The sequence below is a fragment of the Phocoena phocoena genome, chromosome X (genome assembly GCF_963924675.1).
Source record: "Phocoena phocoena chromosome X, mPhoPho1.1, whole genome shotgun sequence".
NCBI classification, from domain to species: Eukaryota; Metazoa; Chordata; class Mammalia; order Artiodactyla; family Phocoenidae; genus Phocoena; species Phocoena phocoena.
Window position 1 is genome coordinate 26455855 of NC_089240.1, and position 9957 is coordinate 26465811.

The following is a 9957-nucleotide window of genomic DNA, read 5'->3' on the forward strand; positions in this document are numbered from 1 at the left end:
ATAAAAAGTTTATAGATAATTAAGTTCTGTTAAGTAGTCTGTTGGAATCACCATATAATCAGTTAACGTTTTCTAGTTTACACAGCATTTTCCCATCAGTTATCTCATTTGAGCTTCATACCAACCTTGGGAGGCAGGTCAAATTCCAGATTTGTGTCTTCAGAGATGAACACATGTAAGAAGTTAGCCCAAAGGTCACTTAGCTATAACTGCTGGAAATAAGTCTCAAACTCCAATCTAGAACTCTTTCCACCTCCTTGTTGTATTGCATCAGAAAACAGTGAAATGCCGATTTTTTCTTTGTTATTATTATTCCTTAACTGTTATTTCCTTCAGATCAATAAAAATTCATGAAGGGTCACATGGTACAGGGAAAAGCACAAAAATCCTGGCACAGTCATTTATTACTCTTGTGCTAATAAGCAAGGCTTAAACTCTTTGAGCTTTGTTTTCCTGCTTGTAAAATTGGAATACTACTTGTCTACTTGGCGAGATTTCAGTGATGAAATGGCATCACACATATGAAAATCCTCAAGGAATGTTACCCTGCAGAATCATCAAATTTCTCTGAATCTAATTTTTTTTTTTTTTTTTTTTTTTTTGCGGTATGCAAGCCTCTCACTGTTGTGGCCTCTCCCATTGCGGAGCACAGGCTCCAGACGCGCAGGCTCAGCGGCCGTGGCTCACAGGCCCAGCCGCTCCGCGGCATGTGGGATCTTCCCGGACCGGGGCACGAACCCGTGTCCCCTGCATCGGCAGGCGGACTCTCAACCACTGCGCCACCAGGGAAGCCCTCTCTGAATCTAATTTTTAATGTGGAAAACGAGGCGTGATCTCCAAAGTTTTACCCAACACAAATATTCCATCATTCAAGGCTGTTAATTAGGGAAGCGATTTACATTTAATTTAAGGATACAGTGTCCTTACTAGATAACTGCAATTTCCACCTTTTACTGAGGGTGGCAGTGCTGATTTCTGTAGAGACCAGAATTTTTGGAATTACAGCAATCTCTAGATCTTTACCCTTATTACCCCTCTTAAATGTTGTATATGTATATGCACATGTGTATTTGTTAAGTGCAGATGAAGTGAAACTTTTTGTTTGGAGTTAGAATATAGTAATATCGTATTATTTTTTTTTAAATTTCACCTTTGGGATGTCACTTGTACTGAGGTTAGAATTTCAGTCAGGTGATTTGTGCAACTCCAAAATAATTCTTTCCACTTGAATGTTACAATATTCCTGCTGGCTGTCATCACTGCATCCACATCAGTTCTTTAAGTAGGTTAGAAGTCATCCTTTACCTCCACCTTTTTTTATTACCTATATGAAAGGCAGTGCCAACAATTGAAAGCAGAGGAGTCCATGGGAAGGGATTAAGGCGCTCTGGTCTATCAACTACCAACATTGGAATTTATATACTTTATTAAATAGAGTTAGTCTTGGGCCAAAACTGTGAAGGTTGTCATTTATCCTCCAGCTCCTAACTTTTCTTCTACAGCCTCTCCTTGACCTTTTGCCCAGTTCTCTCCTTTCAAGAGGAGCCAGATCTGAGAGGCAGAATATAGAGGAAAGAGAATGGCTGTGGCATCAGAAGACCTATGTTGTCACCCTTACTCTGCTACTTTGAATTTGATTGACTCCAGGTTAATCATTTAAACCCTGAGCCTGGTTTCCTTATTTATAAATCGCACTGAATGATAGCTTATTGAAGGTTGCCTGAAGATATGACAAATAAGAAAGTTTGTATATAATTGATACATTCTGGTTATTAATTTACCAAGATCTAAACATAAATATTTAATGTATTGCTCCTTACAGCAATTTGTGAATAATCCCAGGGTCTTTGCACATGCTGCTGACTCCGCTTGAATGACTTCTGCCCTTTACCCTTCGGATTCTGGCTCTAGAAGGCTGGCTAGTGTTCCCTTCTTAGAGGCTCCATAGTACTTATGCTTACTTCTGTTTAGTCTTTGCCACATGTTTCGATTCCCGTTCACAGTGTGTACATCTCCCTCTAGACCAACGAGAGTCTTTGAGAACAAGCATCTTTAGAAGTCCAGATAAAGTACAGGATGTCCAACAGGTAAGTCATACGGAGGGAAGACGAGAGAAAGGATGGATAAAACAAGTAAAATAATAATACAGGGCAGACTGTGAGATGCTCTATGGGAGTTAAAGTGAGAACAGGTCATATTTGCTTGAGGAATCCACTTGATGGAAGAAGTGGAATTGGAGATAGACCTTGCAGGATGAGAATAATTTGATAAGCAAAAATTGGAAAGACAGCATCCTAGATGGTGAGAACAGAACAGTCAAAGGCACAGAACAGGAAAAGAGCAGGATGTCTTTGGGAAACAGAAAGCACGCTCGTTGGCAGTGGGTAGAGTACAGATGGGGAAGTTGTGGAGGATGAGACTGTAAAAATAAACAGGAGCTTACTCTGAATTCAGAGATGAGGAAGTTTAAAGAGTCCCCACTGCTGCTTGGCCAACGTCCATTTCTTCCCCTAAGTGCTCGGAACAGGCTCCTCCCCCATTGCTCCTAACGCTTACAGTCAGGGCACAGCCTCTTTTCCACCATTAGTAACTAGCTTGTATTGGGAGCCTCTTCTGGGACTATCAGAGTAAAGCCCTACTAATGAATTCCTTTTTTTTTTTTTTTTTTTTTTTTTTGCGGTACGCGGGCCTCTCACCGTTGTGGCCTCTCCCGTTGCGGAGCACAGGCTCCGGACGCGCAGGCTCAGCGGCCATGGCTCACGGGCCCAGCCACAACGCAGCATGTGGGATCTTCCCGGACCCGGGCACGAACCCGTGTCCCCCGCATTAGCAGGCGGACTCTCAACCACTGCGCCACCAGGGAAGCCCCCAACTGAATCATTTAGACAAGCGGTATAGCAGGTTAAGGGCTAGAGGCAGTGGGTTTATGAGACAGAAAAAACATTGTGAGCTAACAGAGTTAGTCCATGTTTTTTTGTTTTTGTTTTTGTTTTTTGCCAGGCCCTGAGGAGCTTTAATAACTTTTCATGTCTGGCCCTAGCCAAGCCCGACCAAAGCAAACCTTCTGGGGCCTGAAGTAGTCTTGTGCTATTAACCTTGGCCCAGTGCTTGCAGTCATTTTGCCACCTTGACGCTGACCTCTTCTGTGTCAGCCAGATATATGACTGTATGTCCATGTTGCTTTTCTGATATACACAGCAGTTTTCTCATTCCAGGGTACTAGTATGGCTCCACCCCAAACAACCTGGCTGGCCCTCTCCAGTAGGGTCTTGTCATGACCTAGAGATTGCAACTGTGGTACCACATTAGATCTCCTAGAATAACAGTGCTGAACCAGAGCAAGCCCATATCTACCATGTCCCTTTAAACTGTGTTGTTTCTGCTGCTGACAATCTTAGAAGCCATTCCTGCAGACTAGTTCTAGCCCCTGCATCTTCCTGCTCTTCACCATTAATCACCACCATGACCATCTCTGCTGGTCCAAAGATGAGCCTATCAAAGATGTGAAAAGGGGAAGGTGTATTAGATTGCGTTGTTGGCCCCAGTTCTTCAGCCCTACCTGCAGGCAGACACTTGTCATGGTCTCATCATGGGTGGAGTGGATTTCCCTGCCCCTTGACCTTGGGTTTGGCCATGTAACTTGCTGTGATGAATGATATCTGGATAGAAGTGCCGCCAGTGTGACAGTTTCGAGCCTAGGCCTTGCACGTTTCCATTTGTTCTCTTTCACTTTTGCCATCACCATGAGATAAACGTGCCTAAGAACAAGCTATCTCACTGAAGCAAGGAAGGAAAGAATACACATGGAGTAGAGTCTGTCTATCCAATACACAACTAGCAGTGAGAAAAGGGCCACCTTAGCTGCCACAGCTTGAAGCAGTGGCACCCAGCCGAGTCCAGCCTAGATCAGCAGAACTCAAGGCAACCAGCAGATGCAGAGTCTTGCCCAACCTATCCGTCCCATGTCACCATTGATGACTAGATCAGGGTGATCACTTGATTAAAGGGAAGCTTACTCATAAGCAGTAGGCAAATGAGTCAGTTAAATTTTTGAGGGTTTGTATTTGGAAAAGATTGTAATCAATAAGGGATGGAGTCTTCTAGACATGGAGACTGAGTTGTCATTTGAAGCCCTGTGCAACTGGATGAATAAACAGAGAAAGCTAGTCTTCAGAATTAAGTAGGAAAACAGAACAGATGCTCAAAGAGTTTCAGAGAAGAGTCCCAGAGAGACCAAAAAAAAAAGAAAAAAAAAAGATTACAGTTATTTCTCAGAGGCTTCCCAGCACCAGCAAACATAAAGCCTGGTTGAGCCGCAGGTCTTGTGTGTAAGACGTTGTCTGTTTTGTCATCAAAATCATCCCTTAGGGGCTTCCCTGGTGGCGCAGTGGTTAAGAATCCGCCTGCCAATGCAGGGGACACGGGTTCGAGCTCTGGCCCGGGAAGATCCCACATGCCGTGGAGCAGCTAAGCCCGTGCACCACAACTACTGAGCCTGCGCTCTAGAGCCTGTGAGCCACAACTACTGAGGCCCGCGCACCTAGAGCCCGTGCTCCGCAACAAGAGAAGCCACCGCAATGAGAAGCCCGTGCACCACAACGAAGAGTAGCCCCCGCTCGCCGCAACCAGAGAAAGCCCGCGCGCAGCAACAAAGACCCAGCGCAGCCAAAAAAAAAAGAAGTCCCTTACCTCACTTAGCATATACACACGTGCACCTGCACACACATCTGCACACATATACACACAGAGTTTTATTTTTAGCTAACTTAAATGGGTTTTGTTCCTTGTAACTAAAGAACTGGACTAAGATATTGCCCTTAATGGAAGAAGAGGAAAGATGAGCAACCAGTTGTGTGATCGATATTCCCTCACATGATAGAAAACCAAACTGATTGAGACTGTGTATCATGTAGCTTTTGCTGCATAACAAACCATCTTGAAATTTAGGGGCTTAGAATAACAAAATATTTTATTTAGTTCGCAATCCTGTGGCTTATCTGTGATGACTGGCACATTTGTGATGGCTCTTCTGGACGAGGCCAGCTGGGCTGAGGCTAGACATTCTAGGATAGCCTCACTGACATGCCTGGTGATTGCTAAGCTGGTTTTTCTAGTAGGGCCTCAGTAACAATGACTTGTCTCTGCTCCATGAGGTCTGTCATCCTCCAACAGGCTAGCCCAGTCTTCTCCATGTGATACTTTGAGGACTACCAAAGGAGCTGCAAAGGAGCCCTGGCCCAAATGAAGAAGCTTGTTTTAAGTCTCTGCTCATGTCATAGTTACTATTGCTCCATTAGCCAAAGCAAGTCATCTGGTCAAGTGTAAACCAGGGTGTTGGAGACTAAGCAAGGGCTTGGATACAGGAAGGAGTGAACACATTGGAAGCCATTATTGCAACAACATAGGACAAACTACAACAGGTAGGGAGGGAGGAGGGAATATTGCTAAAGAAGGACCTGTGAGCAAAGGCCAAAGGCCAGGGAAGTGGTATTTTTAAAGGAGTGAGTCTAAGAAAACCTCCAGTTTGTTACAACTTGTCCTACATACCTTTAGAAGAGATCAAGATTTTAACTCAGAGACTTGTGCGCCTCTAAAGCCATAGAAACACAGGTCTAAATAGTTATGAAACAGAATGAAATCTTGCCATTTGCGACAACATGGATGGAACTTGAGGGCATTATCCTAAGTGAAATACGTCAGACAGAGAGACAAATACCGTATGATCTCACATGTGGAATCTAGAACACAAAACAAACAAAACACAACTCATGGATATGGAGAACAGTGTGGTGGTTGCCAGGAGCGAGGAAGGTTGGGGGGTGGGTGAAATGGGTGAAGGGGTTCTGGAGGTACAGACTTCCGGTTGTGAAAAGTATAGGTCATGGGTATGGTGAGCAGCATGGTGATGATAGTCAATGGCATTGTCGTGCATGTTTGAAGGTTGCCGGGAGAATGGATCTTGAAAGTTCTTATCACAAGAAAAGAAATTTGAGGGGGACTTTTTATGGTGATGGATGGTGACTAGACTTATTGTAGTGATCATTCTACAGTGTCTGCAGGGTCGAATGGTTACATTGTACACCTGAAAGTAGTATAATGTTGTACGTCAATCATACCTCAATTTTTTAAAAAAAAGAAAGGAAAAATGTTATCAAATATACAAGTCTCTGTAGTATTTTCACTCTCATTGGAATATATAATCTGCCTTCCCTCCTTTAGAAAAAAAGAATATCAGTAGAATTAACAGGCGGAAGATATCAAAAGATTGAAAATAGTCTTTCCTGAATGCAATCCACATAACAAGCTCTCTTGTACTTCTTAGCAGAGAAGGCTCCCAAATAATAAATGTAATTATAGAGGGAAAAGCTATTCTGCTGCAAAACACTTCACTGAGGGTACCACAGAAGGCATCACACCCTTACTTGAAATGGGGCTTGTTCCTTTAAGCTTCATAACCACATAGCTGTGAATCATCGCCCTGTCCTCTATTTCTGAACACATATGCCAGTGTGGGTGTCCATATCTGTGAGACTAGCAGACTGGAGATCTCTAAAGGATGAAGCAATATGGACTCTGTCACCTGTGGAATACGCAGGCATCTCAAAGTATCTAGACATTGGCACTACGTCAAAGCAAGTTCTCTTTAATGGGCAGAGATGTCCTCTCACCCCATCCAAAAGAAAAGGAGATGATGAGAGGAGAGTCATACAAACTCATGGTTTCTTCATTGTACAAATACTAATTTACAGATAGAAGTTATTTTCCGTTTAACCAGGTTCCTCTTGCCGTGTTGCCTAACCAATGATTGTGACATCACCATCATTTCCAGACATGAACTACAAAGAGAAAATTTCCATTTGTGGACTGTAGTGTCATGAACCAGCAATTAGGGGAAAGGGCATGAAGGGGAGTGGAGAAGTTAAGGTACATTTGAAAATGTAAGTACAAAGTGTTCTTGAAATTCTCCTGAATAGCAGGAATTTGGGGACCAACTGTTCTTAAAAGGAGGAAAAAACCCTCTGTTCTCCAGAAGTTAGTGATTCCATGATGTGCCAATTTTCACAAAATATTTAAAATAGCCTTAGCTTTAAAAGATTATTAAATTCATAAGCTTATTAAAATGCAACTAAAAAGAATTCTGATAAAATTTATTTTAGCATAAGCAAGAAAATATACCAATGCAAGCAATGTGGTCAAAAGTAAAGGAGGGGGCTTCCCTGGTGGCGCAGTGGTTGGGAGTCCGCCTGCCGATGCAGAGGACGCAGGTTCGTGCCCCGGTCTGGGAAGATCCCACATGCCGTGGAGCGGCTGGGCCCGTGAGCCATGGCCGCTGGGCCTGTGCGTCGGGAGCCTGTGCTCCGCAACGGGAGAGGCCACGGCAGTGAGAGGCCCGCGTACCACACACAAAAAAAAAAAAAAAAAAAAAAAAAAAAAAAAGTAAAGGAGGGGCTTCCCTGGTGTCGCAGAGGTTGAGAGTCTGCCTGCCGATGCAGGGGACACGGGTTCGTGCCCCGGTCCGGGAAGATCCCACATGCCGCGGAGCGGCTGGGCCCGTGAGCCATGGCCGCTGAGCCTGCGCGTCCGGAGCCTGTGCTCCGCAACGGGAGAGGCCACAACAGTGAGAGGCCCGCATACCGCAAAAAAAAAAAAAAAAAAAAAAAAAGTAAAGGAGGTTGAGGGAATTCCCTGGTGGTCCAGTGGTTAGGACTCCGCGTTTCCACTGCAGAGGCATGGGTTTGAGTTTGACCCCTGGTCGGGGAACTAAAATCATGCATGCCTCGAGGCGCTGGCCATAAATAAATACATACATAAATAAGTAAGTAAGTAATTAAAGGAGGTCGAGACCAGAGAATCGAAATGGCAATGGGAGGGAAAGAGTGGTGATTTCTCAACCAAAGTAATGAATGCCCAGTAACATACAGCCAGCTGAGGAGAATAAGTAGGGGACAGAACCATTCATATCTATCAAAACTATTTCTACAGTTTTTTTTTAATAGATTTTTTTAGAGCAGTTTTTGGTTCACAACAAAATTGAGCGGGAAGGATAGCGAATTCCCATATGGCCACCGCCCCCATACCCACAGCCTCCCCCGTTATCAGCATCCCCTACCAGAGTGGTACATTTGTTACAACTAATGAACCTACGCTGACACATCATTATCCCCGACTGTCCGTAGTTCACATTAGGGTTCGCTCTTAGTATTTATATTCTATGGTTTTAGACAAATGTGTAATGACATGTATGCATCATTATAGTAATGATACAGACCTGAAAATCTTCTGTGCTCTACCTATTCATCCCCACACATCCCCACCCCACAAGCCCCAGGCAAGCACTGATCTTTTTACTGTCTCCATGGTTTTGCCTTTTCCAGATTGTCACATAGTTGGAATCATATAACGTGTAGCCTTTTCATATTGCCTTCTTTCACTTAGCAATGTCCATTTAAGATCCCTTCATGTGTTTTCATGGCTTGATAGCTCATTTCTTTTTAGCACTGAATAATATTCTATTGTCTGCATGTACCACAGTTTATCTATTCACCTACTGAAGGACATCTTGGTGGCTTCCAAGTTTTGGCAGTTATGAATAAAGCTGCTATAAACATCTGCTGCGGGTTCTTGTGTAGATATAAGTCTTCAGCTCCTCTGGATAAACACCGAAGAGAACAATTGCTGGATCCTATGGTAAGAGTTCGTTTAGTTTTGTAAGAAACTGCCATGGTGTCTTCCAAAGTGGCTGTACCATTTTGCGTGCCCACCAGCAATGAATCAGAGTTCCTGCTGCCCCACATCCTTGCCAGCATCTGGTGTTTCTCTATGGTTTTTAATTCCTCATTCTGTAACATAGATTGGTGATAGAGATGAAGACCTAGGTTTTGTGTACAGTGGTGAGATATGGGGCCTTGGGAGAATGGAGTACAAAAAGTATGGTAGAAAAACTCTGAAAAAGCGCCACAGGGAATTCCCTGGTGGTCCAGTGGTTAGGACTCTGTGCTTTCACTGTCAAGGGCCTGAGTTCAATCCCGGGTCAGGGAACTAAGATCCCACAAGCCACAGTGTGGCCAAAAATAAAGAAAGAAAGAAAGAAGCTACAGGTTTTTTTTCACTGATGGCTCAATAATTAATATATATAATGTTTATATGTTTACAGTTTCTTTGGAAAATAGTACTGTTGATTCATTGTAGGTTGGCATATACTCTGAGTTCCTTTTCCATGAATAGTAACAAATTCATAAGACACACATGGGCATCTCACCACTTTGTGACCAACTTCATACATTTGAGTGACCTTGGACAAGCGACTTAGATTCTTGCCTTTATTTTCTCCCACTCTAATAAGTTCAGCTGAGCTAGGTAATCTGAAAAATTATTTCCAATCCTTTAATTAAAAAAATAAATCCATATGTTTCTTCATACATAAGAAGTTTCCCCAAAGACACAGATGATTTCACTGGAATGTTTCAAAAATGAATAGAGGCTCCCATTAAAAGAACAGTGAATATACTTCAACTAAGATCACTGTTCCTCTTTCCTTACACGCCATTACTGAGTGATAAATGATAGATTTTCCTCCAAGTTTTTTCCTAGTCAAGTTTAAATAGGGAGATTAAACAAATTAACTGTAAAGTTACCTTTTCTTTGCAAGAGCACACATTTTTTTTCAAAGAATCAGCAAATCAATTATTGTAATCTCACTGAGGTTAGTGAATTCCCTTCATCCATTCAACATGTATTTTGTGCCTCCTATGGGACTTGTCAGAAAGGCACTAAATCGGTTTTCTTTTCTCTGTTTGATATGAATGTGTGAATGGAGCACTGGAAAAGTCATTGCCCCACGATTATGAATGTAATGCATAATTTCTAATCACGAACATAATTGAACACAATATTGAACATAATTGTGGTTACTTTGACTTCATTTGGGTCATTATTCATACTTTTTACATCCTTATA